The sequence below is a fragment of the Protopterus annectens genome, chromosome 12.part0, assembly GCF_019279795.1.
Source record: "Protopterus annectens isolate FY-2018-M chromosome 12.part0, PAN1.0, whole genome shotgun sequence".
Taxonomy (NCBI): domain Eukaryota; kingdom Metazoa; phylum Chordata; order Ceratodontiformes; family Protopteridae; genus Protopterus; species Protopterus annectens.
Window position 1 is genome coordinate 100,912,000 of NC_056746.1, and position 27,671 is coordinate 100,939,670.

Here is a 27,671-nt window from a genome sequence, read left to right on the forward strand (position 1 = left end):
AGACCTCATTTATTTTATTCTTGAAAGTGGTCATGTGATTTTATTCTTTTATGTTATTGGTTTAGTGTCTTTTGGAATTGGTATTTAACTGTTTTCTCACAGCAGTTTTATATGATCTGATGAAGTCGAGTTTCCTCTATGAAAGTGCTTATCTTTGTATTTATATTTATTTTTATCAGTGTTTATTAAAGTTTTATTGCCATACTGCTGATACAGCACTCTTGTTTTATGTATATCATACTGCCATTGATTTTATATGCTGTTGAACTTTTGCTTGGTATTTTGCTCTATTTTACTTGTTTTTCTACCAGATATTTATCATGGAAGAAGGCATAGACTTGGAATTGGATTTCAACCCTGGTATGTCCAGAACACAGAAGAATGATGAACTTTTGAAGAAAGTATTATATGCAGGAGGTAATCTATTACTTCTTCTGAATCCTACAGAAAAGGAACCTGAGATGGATACCAGAGGTACTGATTCAGACCAACTAAAGGCTTGTGTCAGAGAAATGGAATATCAGTTGTTTAAAATAAAATGTTACCATTGGGAGAGACTACATATGGAGGCCTGTTTGCACTATAAGATAGCACCAAGAGGCTCACAAATTTTTGTTATTCCTACCTATGCTACCTCCTATCTGGACTTATTAAAAATTTGCAAAAATTAAATCTTACCAGTTTTGCCTATATACAGCTGCTCATTGACGATTTTAATCCATTTGAAGCATCGTTGATAGATTCGATTTTAGAACAACAGCTCTCTCTTTTTGAAAGATTTCACGTACCTTTAATTACAACTTATTTAGAAGAGGTTGTTACAAATGTTTCGGCATACGAATTTCGCCAGAAGCAACAGAAAACCAGGAAGTTGCAGAAGGATTTTTTTAGATTTTAATGCAGGACATGTGTTTTCATGGCCAAAGTACACTAATAGACAACAGAGTGAACCATCCCAAGAAGTTTCTAATATTCACGTTTCTGATCAGGCCTATTACTTTAACAGCTATTAATGAATTAATTAGAAACGTGTATATGATGTTACATGACTGATTGTTGAGCCAAGTTATTACTTCTGAAGTTTACAGATTTTGTTTAGTTGATTCACCTGTTATTCTTATGTTTCAAGTGCTCCCTAAAATTCATAAAGATGTTATTAACCCTCCACTTAGACCCATAGTTTCTGGGCAAGGATGACTAACAGAGATGACGTCCATATTTGTTGAAAAACATTTGAGGGCAGCGCTAAATACATACGAAATAGTTTTGAGTTATTCCAAACAATTTTTAACACAGTTGTATACATATTATACTAACACAAATCAGAGGGATAAATGCGTATTTGCTACTCTAGATATATGGTCACTATTTACTGTGATACCAAACAACATAGGTTTAGAACTTACTAAGGAATTGTTGTTGAAACATAGTTCTTATAGTTCTCAGCAAGTGGATCTTATATTCTTGTTTATTGAGACTATTTTGGAGAATAATGTTTCCATTTTTCAGGTAGATATCGACAGAAAACTGGTACAGCAATGGTGACTCCCTGTGCTAACAGTTATGCCAATACTGTTTTAGCACAGTGGGAGACACAGTGTGTTTTATCTAATAATGCTTTTGTCTCAAGCATTATATTCAATCGTAGATTTGTGGATGATGTGTTTAACCTTTGGATGGGGGATAAAGACCAGTTGGATAGGTTTATTAGGTATTTACACAGTGCCACACATTTTTTTAAGTTTACTAGTAATGTTTCTAGGACAGCCATAGAGTATTTGGATATAAAGTTAGAAAGTAATGATTTAAAAGACATTGTTAATACTAGATATAAGAAAAGATGCTATAGAAATCATATTTTGCATCTTAATGGTCTTCATCAGCCTCACATATAAAGGAATATTGTTAGAGCCAAGATATGAGAATATCATTTAAATAATCAGGATGAAAGGTTCTCAGGAGAGATTAATGTTACGAGGAGTGAGCTACTAGCAAGAGGTTATAGGACCAAATAAAGAGACCAAGGGCTAAAAGATATAGTGAGTCTTAGAACTGATAGAGCTGCCCCATAGTTTTCTAACACACAACACTGTTGCATTTATATTTATTTTTATCAGTGTTTATTAAAGTTTTGTTACCTTACTGCCGATATAACACTCTTGTTTTATTATATTTTTGTCTTACTAATAACTTTTTTTTACTTTTAATAATAATTTTTATCATCAGATTCAGGACAAAGTCAAGAGAACTCCTGTGGCTCCCATGTATGCTTCTTTAGTTATGGGATTATTTGAGATGGAATATTTATGTGGTCATAGATTTATGAACAAATATTTGAATTATTTTAGATGTATAGATGATTTGACATTTATTTGTAATGGAGGTATTAGAGAAGTTGACAATTTTGTTAGTGATTTACAGAATAATAGATATTTTAAGTAGAAAATTTGGTTTATTTTTTAGATTTAAAATTAGGAGGTATGAAAAGTGGAAAAAATAAAAACAGCTACATATAGAAAATCAACAGATGGTGGACAGTATCTATATGGGAATGGCTGTCACCCTCCACATCTGATTTTGTCATTACCTTATATAGAATTATTAAGTCTATGGAGGCTATGTAATGATGAACTGAATTTTTATAATGAAGCTGAAAAAACTATTCATATGTTTATTAGGAGAGGTTATGAGAAAAATTTGGTAAAGGAATCATTTAGAAAGGTTATGACTATAAGGGCATGCATACACAAATTAATAAAACCTTTACTGTCACCAGTAGTAAGGTAGTTGGAGATAGATGTAAGATAGATATTTATTTTATTGCTACATATAATATTTTATAGAGAAAGTGATTAGTTTATTGAGATTCTACTGGCTCTTTTCTGGTGAAACAAAATTTTTTTGTCAGTTAATTAATAATACACCCTTAATATCTTATAAGAGGGGACGTAATATAGGAGATATGTTAATCCACAGTTGTTCTGTTCTTCCTACTTGTCAAATGGATATATGTTTGGGAACACTGCTGGTGGGCATCTTCCCTTATGGAAAGTGTTGTACTTGTAAGGAAGCAGTACAGGTTTTTGATAGGATTAATAACCACCTATTTTCTCTGATTAAGAAATTTTGATGGAATACTGAGGGTATTATATATGTCCTCAAATGTCCATGTAATTTGTTTTATTTTGGAAAGAGTAAGAGAGCTTTTAAATGCAGACTACAGGAACATATTAGAGACATAAAAAAGAAAAGAGCAGAAAGTGCAGTTGCTATGCATTTAAGCAGTACCATCACAGTAATGCTTTATTATTACAAGGTACCATTTTGGAGCAAGTGATTGTTTTTGTTTGTTTAACATTTGATCTGATGTTGTCGATCTTCATTCATTCTTGACGAATGGGACTCTGTTCCAATCCTTGGAACCAGCTTGGCTGTTATACAGCTCATGCCAGCCAAAAAACTGTTGAGCTAAGACTCTGCCCAAAGTGCCCCACTCTCCATTACCCCAGATCTCGTTTGCCGCTATGGTAACAAGTCACGTCAGCCAATAATCTCCAGCTAAGAACAAAATTTATTACTCTTCTTAAAAAATTCTCGGTTTCCTTTAAGCCATTAGTTTATTTTCCTTCTCGTTCATATTTCTTGAGTGATTCTGCTTCTCTACCCTACATACCTTCACAGTATCCTCATTAGGATTGTTGATAAACTTACCATCTCCCTTTACCTTTTAAGGTGACCTTTCACATTACCAGTGTTGGTATTCCTCTTTTTTTTGTCCCTACCAATCTTGGTATTTCACTCTACTATCATTCGTAGAATTTCCATCTATCGTGTGTCTGTGTGTGTGTGGGTTTGTGTTAGTCCATCAGCCCTTTAATTGTCGACTTTCTGTTACTTACAAAATGGAGGAAAAACAAAAGGGCACTTCAGGTTTCAAACAATGCCAAGACTGTGGACGAAAGATGCTTAATTCAGATTGGCATCTTTCATGTGTATACTGAGTGCTCCCCATTTGGATATTGACTGTTCTATCTGCAAGGCCTTCAGTACCAGAGCCGTAGTTGAAAGAAGAAACAAACTGATATTAAAATGACTGTTAAAATCTTCTTTCGAAGAAGCCTTGTCTAAGTCAGATCCTACCTCATCTAAATCTGACCAGGCTAAAAAAAAGAAGTCATTTGGTGCCGAGCTCTCCTACAGCACTGGAGACTGAGAGACACAAATCTTCGGTTCCATCAACTTCTTCAGAACTGAAAACTAAGGTTCCTAAATTGACGGACCGAGAATCTTTGGCACCGGCTACTGTGGCTGTCTTGGTACCAAGAGCTTCAGCGCCCACATCGGCACCGACCTACTTAATTTCCCGGTTGGTACAGACTTTACCATCTGCACCTTAGCAGACTGTACCAACCCCTTCGGTGCTGAAATCTGAGCCTTATTTAGTTCCCAGGACAAGGTATTCCCCTTCCATTGACCCCTTTGTGGGTCAACATCCCAGTCCTTTTTTGGAAAGGCCATATTTCCCTTTGGGGATATTTGTCCGTTCTTCCAGGAGTGTTTCCGAGGTAGACACTGTGAGACTGCTTTACCTTCATTTACAATCATAACAACCACAACTTACCTGTGCCTGTAAAAGCGCAATCCACCAGATCTATAGCCACATCAGCTGTTTTCTACTTCAGGGCAATCAAGGATGAAATATGTGCAGCCGCAACTTGGGCTACTCCACATACCTTTATCACTTATTACAAACTGAATATGGTCTTCAGGGGAAGAGCATCCTTTGGCTGTATGGTTCTGAGGAATATCTTTTCATAAGGCCACCCAGGACCTAAAGTAGCTGGGGACTCTGTCCCATTCATCAAGAATGAATGAAGACTGACATCAGATAAAGAAGTTATGTTCTTACCATAACGTTCCATCTGTGTTGTCGATCTTCATTCATTGACATCCCACCCTCCTCCCCCTCTTACAGATTTCCTGGAGGATTGGACACTTGTTCTGGGAATGTATTGGTCTCATCTTAGACATGGCTTCTACCTTGTATGCCTGTTATAACATGATACTTTGGCTGCAAACTCGATCAGAGATAATGGAGAGAAGGGCCCTGCGGGTAGAGTTTTAGCAGAGATAATGGAGAGAGGGGCCCTGCGGGTAGAGTTTTAACTCAAGAGTTTTTTGAGTGGCATGAGCTGTATAACAGCCAAGCTGGTTCCAAGGATTGGAACAGAGTCCGATTCGTCAAGAATGAATGAAGATCAATAACACAGATGGAACGTTATGGTAAGAACATAACTTAAACACATCTTTGGAAAATGTGGGCGGAAAATGCAGCATCAGGAGGAAAACCATGAGAATGCAGGGAGGACATGCAGACTCCATACAGAAGGCTCCCCAGCACTGGAGAACCTCTTGCTGTGAGGCGACAACGTGAATGCTGCACCACTGTGCTGCCAAGTGGGGGTTAAATTAGGTGAGTTTAATTTTACTTGATGATAAATGATGGTATAAAGACACTATACATGTTTTAAAATATGACATTATTACCTAAAGGTTTGTGATTGGAAGTGTTTACTTTCATTTGTTAATTAAAAAGGTTTAATGATTAATTGATAGTAATGTATAATTGTCTTTAATTGTCTGTTGTATAAAAGTTTTTTTTTGTTACTAGTTTCTTTTTATTACACCTTGAAGGCTTTTGCTGAGATGCTAGAGTTCAATAACTAATATTGTGGGTCAGTAGCCTTTTGTTGCTTATTTACATTACTTTGCCATCCTTTTTGATGGTTTTTACAGCGTTGTGACAAGTAACTTGGGAGTATGAGCCTACAGAACAGATACAAAGTCACTTGACAGCCTCAGGTGATCTACCTAAGCTGAACACTACCAATGCCACATACGCCAACCATATGGAAAGCAAAACATTGTCTGCTCACAATGGCTTACAAAACAGAAGTCTAGAAAGCCTTGACCACACCACAACCAACCGACATATCCTAGCAATCAAATGTCATATCCTACACAAGATCTTTGGTATAAACAAAGCTGTCAACCACTTAAAAATTCCTCACAGGCCTGGACGTTAGCAGACTTAAAGTGCTTGGTGATCTTAATAAAGTCTGACAAAATATCACACACAAATTTTGTCCTTAAATCAATGCAAATGCTAAAAGCCTTTACAGTTGTAAACATGCGACTCCATTCATAATCCTTAACACAAGAGAGCCACATACAAATTCATTAAGTTTTAGTACTTACCTGCTCCAAACTAAATGCAACTTTAGACATTCATACAATCAAATCTTTCTGAGCTCCAGTTCAATTTCCATAAATCAGGGTATTCCTTAAAAATCTAAAGGCTCAGGTCCCAGCTATGAGGTTACAGCAGTAAGGCCGTGGTTATGATCCTGACAACCAAGCCTTGATCAGCAGCTCAGGCATCGGATCAGCTGGGTGAGGGAGAATAGAAGGAAGCACCTGGTACCTACATACTCATCCTGGATGGAAGAAAGTAGTAGCTGTGCTTGGCAGAGCACCACCATGCAAGTGGAAACTTGCACGGCACCACAATGGCTAGGACCGGGGATATGGACTTAGCAGTTCCCAAACCTGTAATTGCAGCCCTTGTAGCTTATGGGTGGATGCATACACAAGCAAGGGGTGGGTATTGGATGTCTCGCAGTTATGTAGGGCTTCATGTCAGCCACCCACCAATGGCAGAGTTAGGGCCTTAACATAAATACCCACACTGCCAGGATGTTGGTGAATACACAAACCACCTCCATGACTGCCTGCTGCCTCAGGTGGTTGTCTCTCACCTCAGTACTGGGTTGTAAAGAGCAACACATGGACTCAAGATATACTGGGTTAGGTCCGACTGTCAGCAGGTATGGAGGAAAAAATGCAGATGCTTAGGTTCCACTGCCTCTGAATGTATTCTTCTAAAATCTATCTTGTTAGCCAAGACATTCTGTGTCTGGCACCTGATGAACACTTCTTTCTTTACTAACCAGTCTTCGTTCTCTCACTCATCTCTGACATTCTTTGTCAAATTATTAATAATCTTTTTCTTAACTAACCACAGTCTCTCCCTTTATCTCTTCTGAATTCTTGTATTCCTCTACTTCTCTCACCCTTGCTGTAGTCTCTCTTTCTCTCCACCCCTTCTAATTTGAACAAATCAAGCTTAGTTCTCTCACTAGAGATTCTTAATATTTCTGTGGTTACTCTGAATTGTATCGGATTACTCTTGTAAAAATAACAACTTTTACATCTGCTCTGTATTGTTTTCATGTAATACGCTTGAGCTTTTGTCTCTGGGCCTCCATTGAAAATGGGTTATTACCCAGTCAGGCTTTCAAAGCAAACAGATGTCAAATAACTACATCAATTAAGGTGCATTAGGGGATAGTGCTTACACTGAAACAAAGGCCATCTCAAACCATTCTATAAGGGTGGACCATCTAATCCTGCTCCTATACTAGCCCCACTTTCAATTTCACTCCTCTCCCGCTTCATATGTTTCACTTCAGTCTACCTAGCCACAATAATAGCAATCCTTTGTAGTCAGAACCTCCTTTCGGGCAATCTTTGTAAATAAATGTAACCCTCTGCAGATTGAATTTTCTATAAAACATTGTATTTCTTCTGTACTTATGTATTTTATTGTCTAACCTCTTATAAGTGATACAGAATTTAGATGCTTATGTCTACTTTTGAAACTAGTGAATGTTGTTGTATCTTAAGCTGTACATATGTTACTTTTGGATTTTTGTGATTGTTTATGCTAGTCTGGATTTTTTTCATTCTCAAATGTTTGTACTTTTGTAATGTTGTATTTAATTGTTATTCTGATATTGCAGCTTTTCTCCCCGGGCCTCCACTGAAAATGGGCTCATTCTGGCCCAGTGGACTCTCCCAGTAAACAAACATCAGTGTTGTTGTTCTCTTCTGGCTTTTCCCAGTTAGGGGTCGCCACAGCGGAACTCCGGTCCGCTAATGATTGGCAGTAGATTTTCATGAATGCCGAGGTGCCAGCTCGACGTTCAACCTTCAACAAAGGCACGCCCATTTACGCATGTCTTTCGAAATGCCCACCCAACTGCGGGGAGGACATGCAGACTCCACACAGAAGGCACTCCCCACACTCCAGCCTAGAATTGAACGGGAGAACCTCTTGCTGTGAGGCAACAACGCTACCGCTGCACCACCTCTGAAGTACAGTAAACAAATATCACTAAATAAATAAATAATGAAATCAGCAATAACAAATTAATGTCAAACTCAGCTTTTACTGTTGCTTGTAAATACTAGCATGTGTGTGTGCGTATATATACACATACACACACTCTGCATATATATATATATATATATATATATATATATATATATATATATATATATATATACACACATATATACATACATACACACACACACACACACACACATTTTCACTCAATAATTCCTTTCTCTTTATGATTTGAATGCAAGACCTATTACAGCTTCAACTCTTGTGTGTCATATAAAAACTATATAATTCATTGTTCTTTTTTGTAGGTAGAGGTGTGCCAAAATTGCTTTCTACTGTTTTTTTATTCGTATCTATAAAACATTTTTTCTCTAATTGCAGTTAGCTGGGCCATGCTTGAAACTGGTCCACTGAGATCATGGTATTCAAAATGTGATAGTCATAGATTTCATAGGTTTATAGATTAGTACTAGGCTAACTGCCCTTGTGGGCCATTTTAAGCCTAGCCAATTACCCCACGTGAGAATCAAACCCTGCACCTTGTGTTCATAAGCTAAACACCTTAACCATTACCTCAACAATTTATTTTATATTTATTTATTGACATTTGCTAACCGGGTTAGTCCAACTGGGTTATTGTCCCATTTTCAGTGGAGACCCGAGGAGAAAAGCTCCAGCAAATACAATATATGATCACAGAACAAGAAAAAACAAGTATTACAAACAATAATGGCAAGCAATAGAAATAAACATCTACCTGTGTAGAAATAAACCACCACATTTTTTGTTTCTTTGAAAAAAATAAATTCTTAGTTGCTGAACAGATGGGGAAAGTCAAGAGTGATAGTAGGATGTAATGACAGAGATAGGCGTGTGGGAGGAGGGGAGAGCTAAGTAGGGTCATAGCAGGGACAGGTTCTGGAATTGGGTAAATGTGTCTTCAGTTCTTTTTTAAATAGTGGAGTATGAGAGATAGTGTATATCAAGGGGAAGTTTATTCCAAGCTTGGGCCACAGAGTGCTTGTAGAGTTGCTTACCAACAGATTTGTTAGGGTGGTAGACATCAAGCAATTGCTGATTTGAGGTGCGGAGAGATCGAGAAGGGGTATAGATGGAAACAAGGAGAGATAGGGAAGGACGGCAGGAGGGTTTAAACAGCATAGAGTGCAGCATGTGAAATTGGTAGAGATGAAGTAGTTGTGGGAGTTCCAGCCATTGTAGACACTTTAAGGCAATACAGTGGTGTGTGTTGTTTGGGCTGTTAGTAATGAATCTGGCTATTTTGTGGTAGGTTTGTTGAAGTTTGTTCAGGGTGGTAGTTTGAACATTTGTGAGAAGTGGGGCAGCATAGAGGAGAGAGGGGAGGATAAGTGCTTGTCCAAGGGTGAGTCTAGACTCAGGAGTGAGGTATTTTCTGTTCCGATATAGGAGACCAAGTTTTTGATGGGTTTTCTTTATGCATTGCTGTATATACTGATTTAATTTTAGTTCATCGTCAATGATAACTCCTAAGAGTTTAGTGTGGGTGTCAGGATGGATGGCTGTATTATCACAAGATTTAATGACAAAGGAAGATCTATGTTGAGCAAGAGAACAGGGGAGGAAGAGCAAGAGTTTGTTTTTTTTGGGATTTAGGATAAGTAAGTTTTTTGAAAGCCATTGTTCTGTGGAGAGTAGAGCTTTTTGGGTTAGAGTGTGTAGGTCAGAGAAGTTGTCGGCTATAGAAATAATAGTGGAGTCATCAGCGTACTGAATGAGAGATGAATTATTGCAAGAGGTGAAGAGGTCATTAGTGAAGATATTCAATAAAAGGGGGCCTAAGATGGAACCTTGTGGAACCCCAGTAGAGATAGGCAGGAAAGGAGAATATGAGGAGAGCCATTTGACAGATTGCTGGTGTCCAGATAGATAGCTAGTGAACCAGTTGAGGGTGGAGGAGGATAGGTGAAAGTTTGCAAGTTTAGATAGAAGTAAAGGATGGGATACAGTATCAAAAGCTTTGGAGAGGTCTAGAAAGAGACAGGAAGTAGGTTTATTATTGTCCAGGGATTCTGCAATGGTGTGGGTGAAGGAGAGTAGAGCAGTAGTAGTGCTATGATAGGGGCGGAAACCATGTTGAGTAGGGGTGAGTAAGTTGTGATTGAGAAGGTGGTTTAGAAGCTGAGTACGGATACATTTTTCTAGGGTCTTAGATAGGGGGGATAGAATAGCAATAGGTCGATAGTTGGTAGGATCAGTAGAGTTGCCTCCCTTATGGAGAGGGGTGGTGTAGAAAGATTTCCAAAGAGTAGGAACAGTAGATTCTAGCATGGATCTATTAATTAATATAGTCACAGGGTAGGCAATAGAGTCAGCTGCAAGTTTGAGGAAGGTGGGAGGTAATTTATCAGTAGAGAGAGAGAGAGCAGGGTTTGAGTTTGAGCAGTAGAGATTTGATGTAAGAAGTGGGAAGTGGCTGGAAGGAGAAAAAAGTGTTATTGGGGCTGGGTGTTGGATCAGGTAAGGAGTAGGAGTTAGTTTGAGAGGGTAGGAGGTTCTGGATGGAGGAGATGAAGTGGGAATTTAGTAGGGTAGCTGTTTCCTCTGAAGTTGAGTTTGGGTAGGGGGAAGGGTTAGAGGGAGAGCCTGGGTAAAGGATGCTATTTAGCGTAGACCAGAATTTACGGGGGTTAGATCTATGTTTATGCTGGCCTGAGCTATAAAATGATTTTTTTGTCTTTCATTGTCTGTTTTTTGGCAAGATTACGCAGTTGTCTGTATTTGAGAAGATGAGGTGTTTGTTTAGTTTTGATCCAGGCTTTCCAGGCACTGTCTCTGTTTCATGATGGTCTTAGTTTGTTTTGAAAGCCAGGGGGCATGATTAGATTTCACTCTGATCATTCTAGAGGGAGCAAGGGAGTCCAGGGTATTTAGGAAGATGCTATTAAAAGTGTCAACGGCATCATTCAGGGGAAGTTGTTTAAGGATGGACCAGTCAATGTTTTGCAGTAGTGAGTTAAATTGAGAAGAGTTAAATGAGGACAAGGACAATTAAATTATGTCACGAACAGCTTACAGAATGCTCAGTGGAAAAAAAGCAAAGGCACCTCAGCAGTTTCAGAAAATAGTAAATTCTAGCATTTTAACAGTATCAGACTACATAACAGAAGCAATAAGCAATGGCCTGGCCATCACAAGTCTTCTTCCAGACCTGTTCAACACATCTGGCATTAAAAGTTCTATATGCCTTGTGGTTAAGCTTTAATCTAGACAACAGTCAAAAATACACTTGAAAGAGCCATAATTACATGACAGTCAAGAAATACAAAATCAGGTGCGTAAAAAATACCCCACAGAGTTTCTAGAAAATAAATGGGTACTCCAAAGGTCAGGGTGCCCTAATTTGTATCAGCTAACTGTCCTGCCTGTTCACTGAAGCACAAAGGAACCTACAGTCTGGTTATGCAAAATGGAGCACTGTTTGTATGAATATTACCCGATTTTACCTGCATATAAAAAAAAATTTACAGTGATTGCATCAAACCAGTCACTCATGCAACCCCTCTATCCAAATTAGCATCGGTAAGTAAGACTGACTGTACCCACAAACTGAAATACATAGAAGTGATAAATTACATTGATCTCTTATACTAAGAGAAATGATGTTAACTCTTAAAATAAATTTAAAAAAAAGCAGAAACTTCACAGTGTGGAGGGTGTGAAGTCCAGAGTTCAGTTAAAAATGGAATATCCTTTAGGGAAATACACAAATGTGTTTCAATAAGAATATTCCATTTTTAACTCAACTATGGACTACCTACTATTTTATTATGGTGAAGTACGTATTTTAAAGTTCAAATTTTATTAGTGAACTAAGTGCATAACATATTTCAAGGAGTGAACTTCACACCCTCCACACTGCGAAGTTTCTGCTTGGTTTGTTTTCGATAGGTTGCATACTGGGTTTTCTGAGACTTTGAGGGATACCACAGATTTTTCTTTTTGTAACTGTTCTGAAAAAATACATCCAAATGCTAGGAAGCCTGTAATTTTAGCAGACGATTAGAGAAATGGGAATAATGGGTCACCTTATTTGCCTCCTGAGGAAACTATATGCAGAAGAAGCAACAGTTACAACTGAATGTGGAATAGGTGGTGGGTTCAAGACTGGCAAAGGAGGAAGAAAGATAAGACTGCATATCAACCTACTTATTCAATTTATATGCTGAATATACCAAGCAGAATGCTGGGTTCTATTAATCAGATGCCAGAACCAACTTGCTGAAGTATTAGTAACCACATATATGCAAATGACCACACTCCAATGGTTGAAAATGAGGAAGACGCGAAGAGCCAGTTGATGAAGGCAAAAGTAGAAACTGAAAAATCTGGTTTGTTGCTGAATATAAAGAATGTGTCACCTTAACCTATCAATTCTTTGCAGCTAGACAGTAGAGACAGCGATAGATTTTATTTTCCTGGACTGACAGAACTCTGCAGATGATGACTGCAGCAATGCAATAAAAAGACACTTGCGATTTGGAAGGTAAAGTATGGCAAACGTGGATACGATTTTACAGAGCAAAGAAAGGCTAGAGTTTTCCCAGTAGTAACATAAGGTTGTGAAAGCTGGCCTGTAAGTAAGGCTATGGAGGGACAGTGTTAGTGAAACTGACACCCTAGATGAAAAGGCTCCATTGCAAAAGAACTTACAGAAGCTGCTCTTGACATACAGGCCAGGTGTGCTAAAGTCCTTGAGGTCAGAGTTGGATTCGAATAAATGACTAAACAATAAATGAAAGAGATTAGTCTGTGATTAAAGCAGTTTAAGAATATAATTTATGTGACCGAAGGAAATGCTATTATTACTGGAAATTTTTAAAGCTTTTTAAATGACTGATGAATGTCACCGAAGGACTGAGGAATTTACAGTGGCCAGGAATGTTTGCAAAAATAAGGTTCAAGAAGGATTTGTTTCCTGTAAATGGCTTATGAACAGTAAGACAAGCAGCATTAGGAAATTAATTGATTTTTCCATTATAATCTTTTAATGTGACTCCATTAATACAGTCAGTTTTCTCTTCAGTCTTGACTAAATTAGTTTTCTTTTACATTATGTGGTCTCTCTAACTGAAAACAATATTTAAATATGTGGCTTTGCCATTAGTGTATGAAGTGTGAGTATTTCTACATCTATGCATAATTTCTCAAAATACAGGCGTCCATTTTATTTGTCTCTGCAACAAGAGTAGGTAGCTGGCAGAATTTACAGGTCACGTCACAGGGAGACCATAACTGTGATGCACTAAATATGGCTTTGAAAAGAAAGAGGGTCTTTTAAGGAATTCCAAGTTACTTTTGCCGATCTGTAAAAGGAATTATACCAAAACATAGTTTAGGTATAATCTAAACTTGGGGGTCCTCCTCTTCAACAGTTTTGGTGAAAAATGAAACATCTATTTTCATTCCCTAAATACATTAGTTTACATTCATTATCATTAAATTTAAGTTACCATGTACCCCGCCAATTCTTCCATCAATTTTTATTGTTGGAGAGACCAACACCCCCAACAACTACCATCCCAGCTAGTTTAGACTAATTTGCAAACAAGTGTATAGCATTTTCTAGGTCCCAGAAGATACCTGAAATGAACATGTTAAACGAAAGTGACCCTAAAACTGAGTACGTACAAAATGTACTACAGTCTTCTTTCATATTCTGTAACTCATCCTGTACGACTCTGCCATCTATGGGACATCAGTTCCTCATCGTCCTACTACCTAACCTAAGCCCTTAGCTCTGAGTTTACCAATCTGCCTCTTCTCAGGTAATGAATCAAATTTTTCTTTTACTACAATCCAAATATATGTCTACTGATATAATTTTATCTTGTCCCTTTGTAACCCAATCATAAAAGCTTTTGAGAAAAGACCTCCCCTCTGTATACAAAAAAAAAAAAAAAAAAAATCACAGAAGTTTGTTCAGGTAGACTGTGTAAAACCACAATGGCCTGCTTTTGTCAGTTTATTCTCAAAACCTTCAATTTTTCTCCAATACCTTCTGCATGACTTTACTGAGACAAGAGTTTAAACTAGCTACCTCGTTTTATTTATTACTTATTTGAAGTTTGTTAACCAGGAGGGTGGGCTGGTATAAGACCCTTTTTAGCCATGACCTGGGCCATAAGGTGAAACACAACATTAACAGTAAAACTGGTGAACACAAGAAGCATAAAACGCTGAACAAAACAGTGTGATAAACACAAATATATATAAAAGCAGAATCACAGTCATTTCAGCAAGTGTATTACCAAGTTCACAGTATCTTTAAAATTATGGACAGAAAAAAATAAAAGCAAAGAAAAATGTAGTGGCTTAACTAGCATCCTTAAAGCAAGAACATTTATATTCACTTCTCAGGTGTTCTTTTAAGGTGAGATATCTTCTAATTGGTAAGAAGGCCATTCCAGGACCAAGGGGCTAGCTTTAACAAAGATCTTTCACAAACAGCTAAACAAAAGTTGGGTCTGTTCAGTTTGATGGTTATGTTACTATGTCCAGCATAGGGGGATTTATGCACTGTTAATTAAAAGTGAGTAAAGTGAGTGAGCTGAGCAGGTATGATTGGCCTACTAGAGAAGGGAAACCAACTGACCTTTGCAACAGTAGTACAGTGGTGTTCTGCTGGGCTAGTTTGTCATATAAATCTAAAAAAAATACCAAACTCAACCAGGCTTCTGCTCCAGGTATCGAATAAATAATTTATTGTTAAGCACTTTCATCTAACAAGAAATGGACTTCTTCAGAACATTTGAAAAATAAGTCCACAATAAAAATATTGATGTATACATGATCATATGTTCTGATGGATTTTCACTGCATTTCTATTGCTTTTCAAAATGGAAAACACCCTGTTGTTCCATTTTTTTCTTTAATGCACTTTAACACTTTCTTGTGCTGCGCTTATTTTGTATCATTTTGTAATATTTTTAGCCCTGCTGCCTGGCAACTATCAACATTCCTGTGATCAATTCAACTTCATTCATTCTCCACCCTAGAGCAACATCTAGTCATAGGAGACCATCATCCGGGCAGAAAGCCACACTTGTGTTTTTTTTTCTGTTTTGGGTCCCAACCCCTCTGTAGGGGATGACTAACATGCATTACTGACTTGCTTTAGTTGCAATATTTTAGTAGAGTTGGGTTTGGTATATGTTTACACTCTACACTGTTTTACTTCATTTTCAGTCCAGCTACTGGTACATTCTTAGCAGCAATACTGTAGCAGTTTGATTTGCTTTGTATTTATGCTATACACTTTTTATTTTTTCAATCCTGATATGGGTATTTTTATCCTCACAATGCTTTCTTATTCTCTGATTTCTATGTATTCCATTCTACACAGCAAAGTTAATTCTTGTGATTATGTTATGCTGTGCAATACATAGTATCTGCAATTTTATACACTGTATAATAACTCTGTAAAATAATGTTTGGTGTGGTTTGCCATCTGATTTATTACAACCACCATTCAAATGCTGTTTAAACACTGTATTTGTTGTGTTTTACCTATTATCCACTGTTTTTTGTTGTGTTTTGCCTAATGACGGCTTGGGTCAAGGCTGAAAATGGTCGTCAAACGAGCTGACTTACCTGGTTAACAAATATAAAATAAATAAATGGTTGTAAACATAAGGGTCTGCTCTGTATGTGCAAATTCACAAAGTCACACTACAAATGCTACCACATGGAACTGGCTTGTCATACCAAGTGAAAGTCCCTGGCTCATACAGTGCATACCACACACCTCTCTCTCCAGTTACTGCTCGTCATACCGTAGTTTAGACTGTCATCCCTCCCCCACAAAGAGTGAACTGACATAACTACCCACTTCTAACCTACCCTCCCTCTAAGACTCCTCCAGCTCCCAAAGCCCTAGTTGGTCCCTGGTTGTCTGAGTTGCTGCACAGGTGTCATCTCACTATACAAAATACGCAATTATTGTTCTGTATTCTACTAATTCTGTTCAGTTAATTTTATCCCTCTTAATTATACTGCAGACTGTGCTATTCACATTGTAGCCCTACGACCACTACTTTTCAAAAAAGCAAATCACTTCTCCCTTACAGCCTCCTTAACGTCCTTCAAACGTTTACAGTCATAAACCCTTTCACCACCCCTTTTTATTAATACATTAGTTTTTATTTTCAAAAATTTTAATAACATATTATGTCATTAACATTTATCTAGTCCAGCCTCTCATCCAGATAATCCCTTACTCACTACATCCAACTACATTATTTTTATTTAATGTAATTTTATAATCATAGCACCATATATTTCTGTTGAGAGTTCTGAAGATTTCATTACTATATCAGATTCTTTCACCATCCTTTTTAATACATTAATTAATTCTCTTCAGAAATACCCGTAGTATACCATAAATCATTAGTATTTACACAGCCATCTTATCCAACAAACCCCTTGCTCACTATAGCCTTTAATTTAATGCAGCTATTTATTATAATCTGACCTCCATGTATCTGTATTCAGGTTTCCAGTATTTCCATTAAACCAGCAAATACTATGGCAACTTACCTTGACATTGTCACTAGTATTAGAACAGATTAAATCTAAAACGGTTTGCCTCTTCCTGCCACTTTAAAGACTAGGTGATTTAAACCAGACCCATAATAACCTCAACCAAAGTCTTCCTTGTTTTATATGTGATGTTCATGACACCATATGGAAAACCACTGCTCAAAAAGATGACTTTGAAATGATGAAAAATAGGTGCATACAAAAGAACATAACGCAACCAAAAACAGAAAACTGGGAAATATTATGTGCATCCACATGTGGTAGTTTGCACCTCATACATACTCTTATGTCAGAAAAATGAACAGCGTGTCCAGAGTGCCAAAACCACAACTCAGAACAGAAATGCACCCTTTAGCTGTGTCTGAATAATCAAACCAGGAGTCCACCAGATAAAAAGTTTAATCCACAACAGTTAAGTGCTTTCGCCCTGCATCACAGGACTTCATCAGAATAGTTCTGTTATGTAGCTGTTCTAAATCTGAGGTTGAATACCTTCAGGGTGTGGAGGGAGCCCTTTTCCTAAGGTTGTGAGACCTGAGTTGTAATCAGTTGCGACTTTCACACATTCACCTTCTTCACTTTGTCCTAAAGTCAGCTTTCTAGATGGAACCCTGACATTGCCTTATCCAGTTAACCAACAGCAAGTCTCCTATTGCAACCATTCGTTTTATTGCATCTGATGATCGGTAAAGCACCACAAAACATCATTTAGAAAACCCCATCCATCTTAATTTAAGACTTTTACTTTACATCCAATATTACTACAGTTAACATTCCGAATAGCTTCATATTTTATATCTTTAAAACAAGCTGCCATCTATCTGCCATAATTGCCTACCTGCCTTTCCTTACTGCATTTTACAACTCTGATACCAGAACTTATTTGTTGCTACTATTTGTCAGAGTTTCTGTAATCAGTAATATCCACCTCTCTTAACAGAGTTTGTTCTAAATGTTCAGTTTTACTGCCCAGAGTTATGCAGTTCTAATATGACTTCATAATACATTCCTTTTTTTATTGCCATTGTCCACATAGTTTAAGTACACCTTTCTTTCCATGTATAAATCAAAGAAATCCACGTCAAAATTCAGTGGATGCTCACCGAGTTGGGGAAAATGCCACAATAATTGGCAACATACAGCAAGGAGGTGATTCTGAGACATAAAAAGCGCAGCTATGTTAGCGAGAAAAATAGTGCAGTATACAGGGTGTGCAAATGACTGCATAACTATATGGCAATGAAGTTCCACATGCAAATGTATAACACAGAACATAGAAATGATGTCATCAAACATAGCAAAGTGACAAAAATATATAAAGCAGGACTGCTGTGCTACAGTAATTGCCTCTTCTGCTAGAATATTTGTAACAGAAGTGGCTACAACAGAGCAGCTTGTGTTAGTGGCCTCTCTCTGAGCTGGTGTCCACAATGTGGTATGCCAGAGCCCTCTGTGCCAGTGCTGACAGTACTTTCAGCACCTAATTTACAACAATTTGGGTGAACAGCAGATCCCAGGGTGCTTCCATATGGATAGGGATACCCTAAGAGAGCCTACTGCAATTAATCAAGGGGTATATGTGGACAGGCCACCCCAGTGCCACTAAGGTATGTGTAGCCTTAACCATCCTAGCTGCAGGGACTTTTCAGCAACCTACAGGAGACACATTCACAGGTGTCAGTCTTGTGTACCCTCTACCAGTTAGTCAACATTATGTTGTAGAATATGGAGGAGTACACACAGTTCCAAAGGTCAGCAAAAGAGAGAGAGAGAGAGCCACCAACATGTAGATATTCTTCAACATTCCCCATTGACCCTGAAGTCCTAAGAGCCATCGATTGCATAAACAGTGCCAAAAAGACCCCACCTGGTCCAGAAGGTATTGAACGTATTAAAAGGAAGGACTTCCACTTTCTCAAATACCACGTGGTATACAATGCCCAGAGTTAAACTGTAGTGTGACCACGCATTATCCACGACTCTGATTTCTGGCACATATCCAGACGGTACTGTTTTGTGGTGGGTGACTTTTCCCAAGGCATCTACCTGTCAGGTGCACATGTAGGTGGGAACAGAGCCCCCTCAACATTGAAGCAGGTAGCAGGCCATGTACAACAGTATTATCACTCTGTGTTGCAGGGGATGCTGGGTATGTTTTGGAACCATAGCTGATGACCCCTATCATTAACCCATAGACCACAGTAAAGACAGCATACAATACTGTACATTTAGAGATAAGGAACATGATGGAATGTGTTTGTGGCAAAGTTAAGGGACACTTTTGCTGCAGAGATGCGTCTAGGGGGTATCTGCAGTATTCTTTTGAGACCTGTAGCCAGATATTTGTAGTTGCCGGCACGCTGCATAACAAGGTTGTGTGGAAATAGCTTCAGCAGCAGTGAACCATCTCAGTGCCCACTAGCAAGACAGCCAGTCAGAGGAGGAACAGGCAGTAACAAGACAAATACATTGAGGTACTGTCTGATCTACAGTTACAGATCACAATGCACTCAACACAATAAAATGATGTATGCTTTGTCAAACACAGGCTATGCAATACAGTGCACAGGCTAACCACTATGTGCTTCACTCACATAATTCAGGGAGTGGGAAGAGCACAGTCGTCATTATCATCGTCTACAAAGGTGGTGGGGAATACAGTGACAAGTGACAATAATGCTATCATATGGGCCAAGTTCATGCGAGGCAGATGAGGAAGTCATGTGGTCTCATAGCAGTTTGTGGAGAGTCAAGAATCACTTCATCCAGTGGTGGGATGAAGTTACTGTGGCATGCATGATGGTGATATGCACTGTGATACCCTACAGCCTCAGGGCTGGTTGCAGTCTGTGGTAGAGATGGTGCAAAACTATAGGAACATGCAAGTGCACCATGAAAGGACATCCCATGCCAACAGCCATCAGATGTACAGTGTCCATGGCCATTATGGCAGTCATACATAAGCATGGCACTCCACATGCCGATAGGGTATGTTGATGGTACAGGACTACAGGAATGACTGCACTGAGTCTGGTGAGGTGCCCCAAGGGTTTATATGGAGGAGCACTGATGGCCAGATACACAAGACCAGCAGTGGTTGTATGCAGTGGCTTCTACAGCCAGAACCGACACTGATACATTCTCAGGAATGGTCTGTTTCATCTGGATGTGCCACACCTGTGACTTGTCACCTCTCATTCACATCTTTCCATGGCAAGTGATAACAAGACCTTCAGAGGCACACCACAGAACAGTTAGTATCTGCCTCATGGACATACAGGCACTGGATGAAATCACGCTGGCCATGCAGGTATAGCACTAATTCTGAACACCAGGAGGAATACTCAACATCTCCACAATGATGTAGATAGTACCTTCCTGTGCCTAGATCACTGACATGCATATGTATTAAGGTCAGCTGTTTCACCCAAGTCACGGACAGGCCCAGAGTAAAGATGGCTCTGCAGACAACAATGCCTCTTCTCTGCAGGGTGTACAAGCACATCAGGCAGTATGGCTCACAGATGCCTGCTGGGCCGTGAACTCCTGTGCAGCCTGTGTGAGACTCATAATAGCATGATGTCCACCAAATGCTGGTAAGACTGTGGCTTCTGACTGTCCCTGCCCAAAAGTACAGTTTTGTACCTACGATAAATGTAGATGTTCGAGGATCCACATTGCTGCAGTCCTAACTATTGGGTAGTCCGCTGTCCAGTCGGCCCGAATACCAAAGTATATGGCTGACGTCGGTCAGGGCGCATTAGACTGACGTAAGTACGTCAGGGTACTAATGCGCATGACCGACGTCATATCCTCAGTCTTTTCTTGCCCCAGATGTCAGAAGACCCTGAAAAGATAAGGCCAAAACCAAAAACTCCAAACATACCTGCACCAAAAATATGTACAATATATACAAAATTAGCAGAATACAACCTCACCTACACAACCACCCCTAAACACAGAGGGAAGGAGGGAGATTGGACTGCAGCAATGTGGATCCTCGAACATCTACATTTATGGTAGGTACAAAACTGTACTATGTTCTTCATTCCACATTGCTGCAGTCCTAACTATTGGGTAGAATCCCAAAGCAGAGGTAAGGGAGGCTGGCAAATCATAAGGAAGCAGGAACTGACAACATGCCTTGCAAAATAGCTGTGGCAAAACCAGCCCTAGACTTAGAGTAGAGAGGAAGGTGATAATGCTTAGAGAAAGTATGCACTGAACTCCAAGTAGCTGCCTCCAAAATATCCTTAGTTGCCACCCCCCTTAGAAATGCTGTTGAAGTGGCAGTAGCCCTAGTGGAATGAGGCCTAATCCCAGCTGGAATCTCCTTGCCATGATGGGAATAACAAAATGCAATGCAACACCCAATCCACCTAGAAATAGTTTGTTTTGACACAGGCTTGCCCTGTGAACCCAAAGCAAAAGAAACAAACAACTGCTGAGACTGCCTAAAATCCTTAGTCCTGCTCAAATAATAACGCAATTGCCTGTGTACATCTAAAGTGTGCAAAAACTTTTCCCCTTTATTTTGGGGTTCTGCATAAAAAGTAGGCAAATGAATAGTTTGGTTTAAAGCCACACTAGAAACCACCTTAGGCATAAAGGAAGGATTAGTAATACCCTATCCTTATGAAAAATCAAAAAAGGCTCCACTGCCATAAGGGCCTGCAACTCAGAAACCCTTCTTGCAGAAGTAATGGCCAACAAAAAAGCAGTCTTCCATGACAAGTATTTCAATTCAGCAGTAGCCGCAGGCTCAAAAGGTTGTAGAGTAAGTTTCTCCAACACAAAATTGAGATCCCAAGCAGGAGTAGGGTGGGGGTCTTATATTCTTTGCCCCTCTAAGAAATTGCTTGAACAAAGGATGCGAAAACAATGGTGGGTCACAATCATAGTGAGCTGAAATTGCTGCAGCATGAATCTTAATGGAAGAGAAAGACAAACCTTTGTCCAATAACTCAGTAAGATATTGAAGAGCCACACTCAAATTAGGCTCAGAAATCTCCAAATTGTTTGCTGCACTCCAAAATAAAAATCTCTTCCATTTTTCTGCGTACACTTTCCTTGTACTAGGTCTTCTGGCTTCCATAATCACATTTAAAACTTGTTGAGGAAGTTGAGACCTGCTGTCTTTCAAAACAGAATATGCCAGGCTGTTAGATGAAGAGAGTGAAGCTTGACATTGAGCAGATGACCGTCCCTCTGAGACAACAGGTGTGGAATCAAAGGTAAAGGCCATGGAGGCTTCCTTACCAGACTCCTCAGTAATGGGTACAAGTGCTGCCGAGGCCAATCTGGAGCTATTAAAATCATCCTTGGCTTGTCTTGTCTGACCTTTAGAAGCACCTTTGGAAGAAGAGGCAGAGGTGGAAGCATACACATGAAGATTTTTCCAACTGAAAGAAAGAGCATCCACTTTCCAAGCTGTGTGATGAAACCTCTTTGTGCAAAACTTTGGCAGCTGGTGGTTTAGTGGAGAAGTGAACAGATCTATGTCTGGAGTTCCCCATGACACTGTCAATTTTGAAATACATGAAGATCCAGTTTCCACGTGGGGATCCATGATTTGTCTGCTTAACACATCTGCTAAGGAGTTCTGTGCTCGGCAGAAACCTTGCCTGAAGAGTTAGTTGCAAGCTGGCGCAGTCTCCCATAAAATCATTGCTTGCCTGCACAATGGGTAAGAATGTGTTCCCCTTGTTTGTTGATGTACCACATGACAGTTGTGTTGTCTGTTAGAATCAACACCTGCCCTGGAAGAAGTAATTCCTTGAAAGCCATTAATGCAAACTGGACTGCTAACATCTCTTTCATGTTGATATGTAGATGCTGTAGTCTGGCAGGCCACTTGTCTTGTATCCACTTTCCATTTAGATGAGCTCCCAAGCAATGTCTGAGGCATCTGCCGTTAGAATCTGACTCGCCTCTGGCCGGGTCACAGAGAGTCCCTTGTTTAGGTGACATTCCTGAGCCCACCACAAAAATTCCTTTTGAATGCAAGGTATTATTTGAATGACAGTGTCCAAATCCTGGCAGTGCTGTGTCCATACATTTTGAGATACCATTGCAGCTTCCTCATATGCAGTTTGGCATTGGGAAGCACCAGAATACAAGATGCCATGAACCCTAAGGCTAGAAGGACTGTCCTTGCAGTCAGCCCGGACTGAAGAGATAGGTGATGGAAGTAATTGGAAAGATTCTTTTGTTTGTCCGTGGTTAAAAGGCCATCTGGGCTGCTGTATTCAGTCTCACACCCAGAAAGCACATGTCTTGAGAGGGTACTAGACTGGACTTTATTTAGAATACCCTAGGCATCTTAGCACTGCTATGACATATTCCAAATGCTGTAGAAGATCTTCCTTTTCTTGAGCCAGAATCAGGCAATCGTCCAAGTAAGGATAGATTTGAATTCCTTTTAGCCTGAAGTAAGCTATCACTGGAGCCAGAACCTTTGTGAATACTCTGAGTAGATAAGCCAAAGGGCAATGCAGAGAACTGATAATGAGAATTTCCAGCTTACTTCCTGCAAGTTAGTCTTATAGGCACATGAAGGTAAGCTTCCTTGAGATCTAAAGTTACCATCCAGTGATCTTTGCCCAGCAGAGGTAAAAGCTGTTGTAACGTCAACATTTTGAACTTGGGAATGTCCAGATAAGTGTTGAGGATAGATAAATCCAAAATTGGTCTCCATTCTTTCTCGGGTACTAGGAACAGGCGAGAATAAAATCCTAGGCCTCTGTCTGGTACAGGAACTGGCTGAATGGCCCCTATTTGGAGCAACAGAGAAATTTGCTTGTGAGCCTCTGTTCTTTGTAGAGGAGGAATGCCTGGCATGCCTTTGAAAGGAGGCAAGGTATGGAAATAAAACCTGTAACCGTGGTGAATGATATCCAGAACCCATCTGTCTTGGGTAATTAAATCCCAATTTTCTTTGAAAAGAGACAGCCTTCCTCCCAAAGGTGCTGCCAGGCGAGAATGAACTGGCAGCTGGAAAGGCAGGTCATTGGGTCTGCTGGACTGACCCCTGCCCTCACTAGAAGTCTGAGCAGGAACTCCTGTCCTAGGCCTAAAGGAACCCTGAGCTCTGCCCCTACCACGTCTAGACCTACCCCTAGACTGGGAATCATAAGCAGGATAAGTCCATCCCTTAGAAGGCCAATTTCTACTAAACTTGGAGGCTGCACCTGCAAAAAATCCTTAACAGTTTGCATAGACTTAGCCTTGTCCTCCATTTTCTTTAAGACTGCTTCCACAGGTGAACCAAACAACACATCAGACTGTAAAGGAGCATCCAAAATCCTCGTTTTAACATGCTCAGCTAAATTCTGATCTCTCAACCAGGCGGCCTCTGAAGAACAGAACCAGTGGCAGCCACCCTCGAGGAGGCCTGCACAGCATCAAAACCACACTGCAAGGAATGTTTACCCACCTGTTCAGACACATGAACTAAATCCTGCAACTCTTTACACTCAATACCTTCAGAGCATCCACCTTAGATTTCAGTTGTGAAAGGAGATAATTCTGATATTTTAACATGTGAAACTGACAATTCAACGCCCTCATGGCTAAAGTGGAAGAAGTATACACTTTCTTTCCCCATCTATCCAAAGCCCTTGCCTCTTTATCAGGAGGGACAGGATTTTTAACAACTGAGGCCTTCACACCTTTAGGCCCCTGAGAGAGAGTTTCGGGTCTGCCCTAGGACTCTTAAAAGATACTTATGAGCTTCAGGCACCCTATAATACCTATCCGGTTTAACTGGGGCAGGAGGCAAAGAATCAGGATTCAGGAAGCCTCTGCAAAACATCTTCCACCACATTCAGAACAGGAGGAATAGCTAAAGGCCTATGCTGGGGTAAATAAGCCTTTTCCTGGAATCAGAGAAATCTTGACCTTCCCATTTAAAATGCTCCCTCATGGAATGCAGAGTCTCTGAAAATGAAAAATCCTCAGGAGGGGAAGGAGTAGAATCATCCACATCAGAATCAGAATAAGGAGGATACTCCTGCAAGTCTTCAGCCGAAGACTCAGAAGCCTCGAACATTGCTCAAAACTCTCAAACTCAGGTTCCACCCTAGGCCTCTTATCAGGAGGGGCATAGAACCTCTTATCATAGTAATCAAATCCTCTGCCATTTTAAGCATATGTTTCTTAGGCAAAGACCCTGAAGCACTAGGAGAAACCCCACTGAAGCTACACTTGGCCTGCCTCTCAAAGAAGTCTTGGAAACAGAAGGGAGGCTCTAACCACCTTAGGAAGAGAGGGAAGAACAGCCACCTGAGAAGCCCCTCAGCCTGGCCTACTTCCTGAGAGGATACATCCTGTAACAGTAAAGTCTCTCCGACTCCAAAGAAACACCTGGCAGAACCTCCGGCTCCACTGAGCCTTCCAAAGAACCGGCGCCTGGGACTGTGGTTCTTCCCTCTAGGCTTTGCTGCTTTGTCCTTGCGCTTTTCATCCGGCGGCATTTTATAATTACAACGCTTCCCAAACACTAACCTGGCACAGTCTAACCTTCTCTTAATAGTGCGTTTGTTAAATCTAGCACAAGAGCGGCATCCAACTCAGGCCCTAAACAAGGTATACACAAAGTATGATAATCCCTATGAGGTATCTGTTTCCCACAAGAAATACAGTTATTCACTTTTTCTGACATCCGGTTAAATACTAAGGCAAGAAAAAACCAAAATAATCCCCAGCGGGTACTCAGCCAACTTTGATTCGGTCTGAAACTCTGACTTCAGAAACTTTCAGAACGCCAACCTGCACTCGCAAAATTGCTTCTGCATCGGACCATGCGGCAAAAGACTGAGGATATGGCGTCGGTCATGCAGTACCCGGGCCGACTGGACAGCGGACTACCCAATAGTTAGGACTGCAGCAATGTGGAATGAAGAACATCTTTTAGTATGTGGGGATGTACTCAAGCTCTCCAATGTACTGCAGGCAGTACCACTGTGTCAGCAAACCATGCCATGTTCACACTGTCACCTGTAGCTAATAGTGTGCACTGCATCATCAGACCATGTCATGTGCACACTGTCAACTACAGCTGACTGCTTTGTGGGGTGTTGCAGTTGCAAACTGGAAGTATCTGAAGGACAGATATGCAGAAGCCTCTTGCTTAATAAGCTCTATCTTGCATACAGTACACTGTACGATATGGACAGGCAGTAGCTACAACTAACCTAGTACATCCTCTGCATCTGTTGGCATCAGCTCAACACTCACATACAGGCCACTACCAGTTACAAGGGTCTGCACTTCTTCCTCTGAAAGGAACAGCAGCAACTCCTTCTGGGACCTTCTTCTGCGCTGGCAGTCCACCAACTGTGATGGACAAGTCTTTGTCAATGTCACAAGAATTTTTCTTGGCATGCATTATTATACTGGCTGCCCTTCACCAAACCTGATGTAGACTCACATCACACCTGCCCACAGCACTGATACCCTGCCTCACTCCTTGACACACTTGCTCTTGAAAAAAACTTGTCCACATAACATTTGTGCATCATTCTCCTGTTGGTGAACTTTTCCAGTCATGGCTTCTCTCAAAGGCCTGTGGCAAGACAAGTACATCTGTGGATCATTTAACTTCAGACGGTAGACTAACATGAATGTTGACATCCTGAAAGTAAACAACTCTATTATCAAAAACAGAAATGTCAACTTCCTAGTAAGCATGTACAAAGGTCACTTCTCAGTGCATGCAAATATTACTTAAAAAATTAAACAAATGAAACAAACAAACATCACTCCCTCCCCAATTACACACACTGACTATGAGATAACAGAATCACAGGGGAAAAGGAATATTCCCCTACCAAGGGATTGTTGATATTGCACACCTGTTGACTATCTATGTAGTCGACCAAATGCAGTCAATCAAACAGATGTTGACCAAACCAATGGAACCCCAGTGGATTACACAAGTTGATCAGTGTGTTTCCACACCTCTTAGTGGAAATCCTATATGACTGTATGCTGGCTACCTGTTCTTTCTTGTATTGTGACATTTACCTTCGCTACATGAACTGTAACTAAAGGCTTGTTATTATGACATCCCTTCTAGCATCAGTGTACTGAAATGTAATACACTGCACACTCTTTCTCCCTACATACAGGGGCCCTTGTGTCTTGCACAGTGTGATGATATGAGGTACTGCCAGCTATGCCAGGAGAATTAGGGAAGTGGACATGTAACATATGCCAGCATAGCTATCTTGAGTTTTGTAAAGAATTATAGGTCATTAGTATATCAAACTGATTTGTACAACTGCTTGTGTTGAAAATATACCAATAGTGGGTCCTGCTGGAGAGAAAAGAAATATACCTTTATGTCAGACTGTATTGTAACTGTTGAAATGAATGTACTGTAACAGAGGATACTGGAAGAGGAGAGGTTAATCTCAGTTTAGCTAACTTTGAAAAATAGTCTGAAATTAAATTACCTGGTTTAGGCCATAAAGATTGTATCTTACAGATGTTCATCGTGTTTCACTGTTGCAGTCCTTACAAAATGGGTTATCCGGCTCCCGGTAGCCCACAGTTGGCCAGAATACCAAAGTCCTTGGTATATGATGTCGGCTGCCTTTGGTTTAAGCCTGACATCAGGATGTCAGGTACAAAGGAAGGCAGCCAACGCCATTTCCTCAGTCTTTCTTGACGCTGAGCCCGAAGCAGAAGCTTTTTGCATGAGTGCCGGTCGGCAGAGTACCTTCTTTTTGTATTCCGACTGCTTAGTTGAAGACATCCTCAGATAAGTACCCCATTGGGGACCCTCTTTTCTTGCTTTAATGAATGTCAGAGAAAGTTAATAACTGTCTTGCCTGTG

At 40.0% G+C, this 27,671-nt stretch overlaps 1 protein-coding gene across 4 annotated transcripts in view; it reads right to left on the bottom strand.

Annotated features, from left to right (window-relative positions):
- The window catches only part of BRAT1 (BRCA1 associated ATM activator 1), a 498,236-nt gene that overhangs the window by 67,813 nt on the left and 402,752 nt on the right, over positions 1-27,671 (bottom strand). The gene's annotated exons all lie outside the window — the stretch shown is intronic.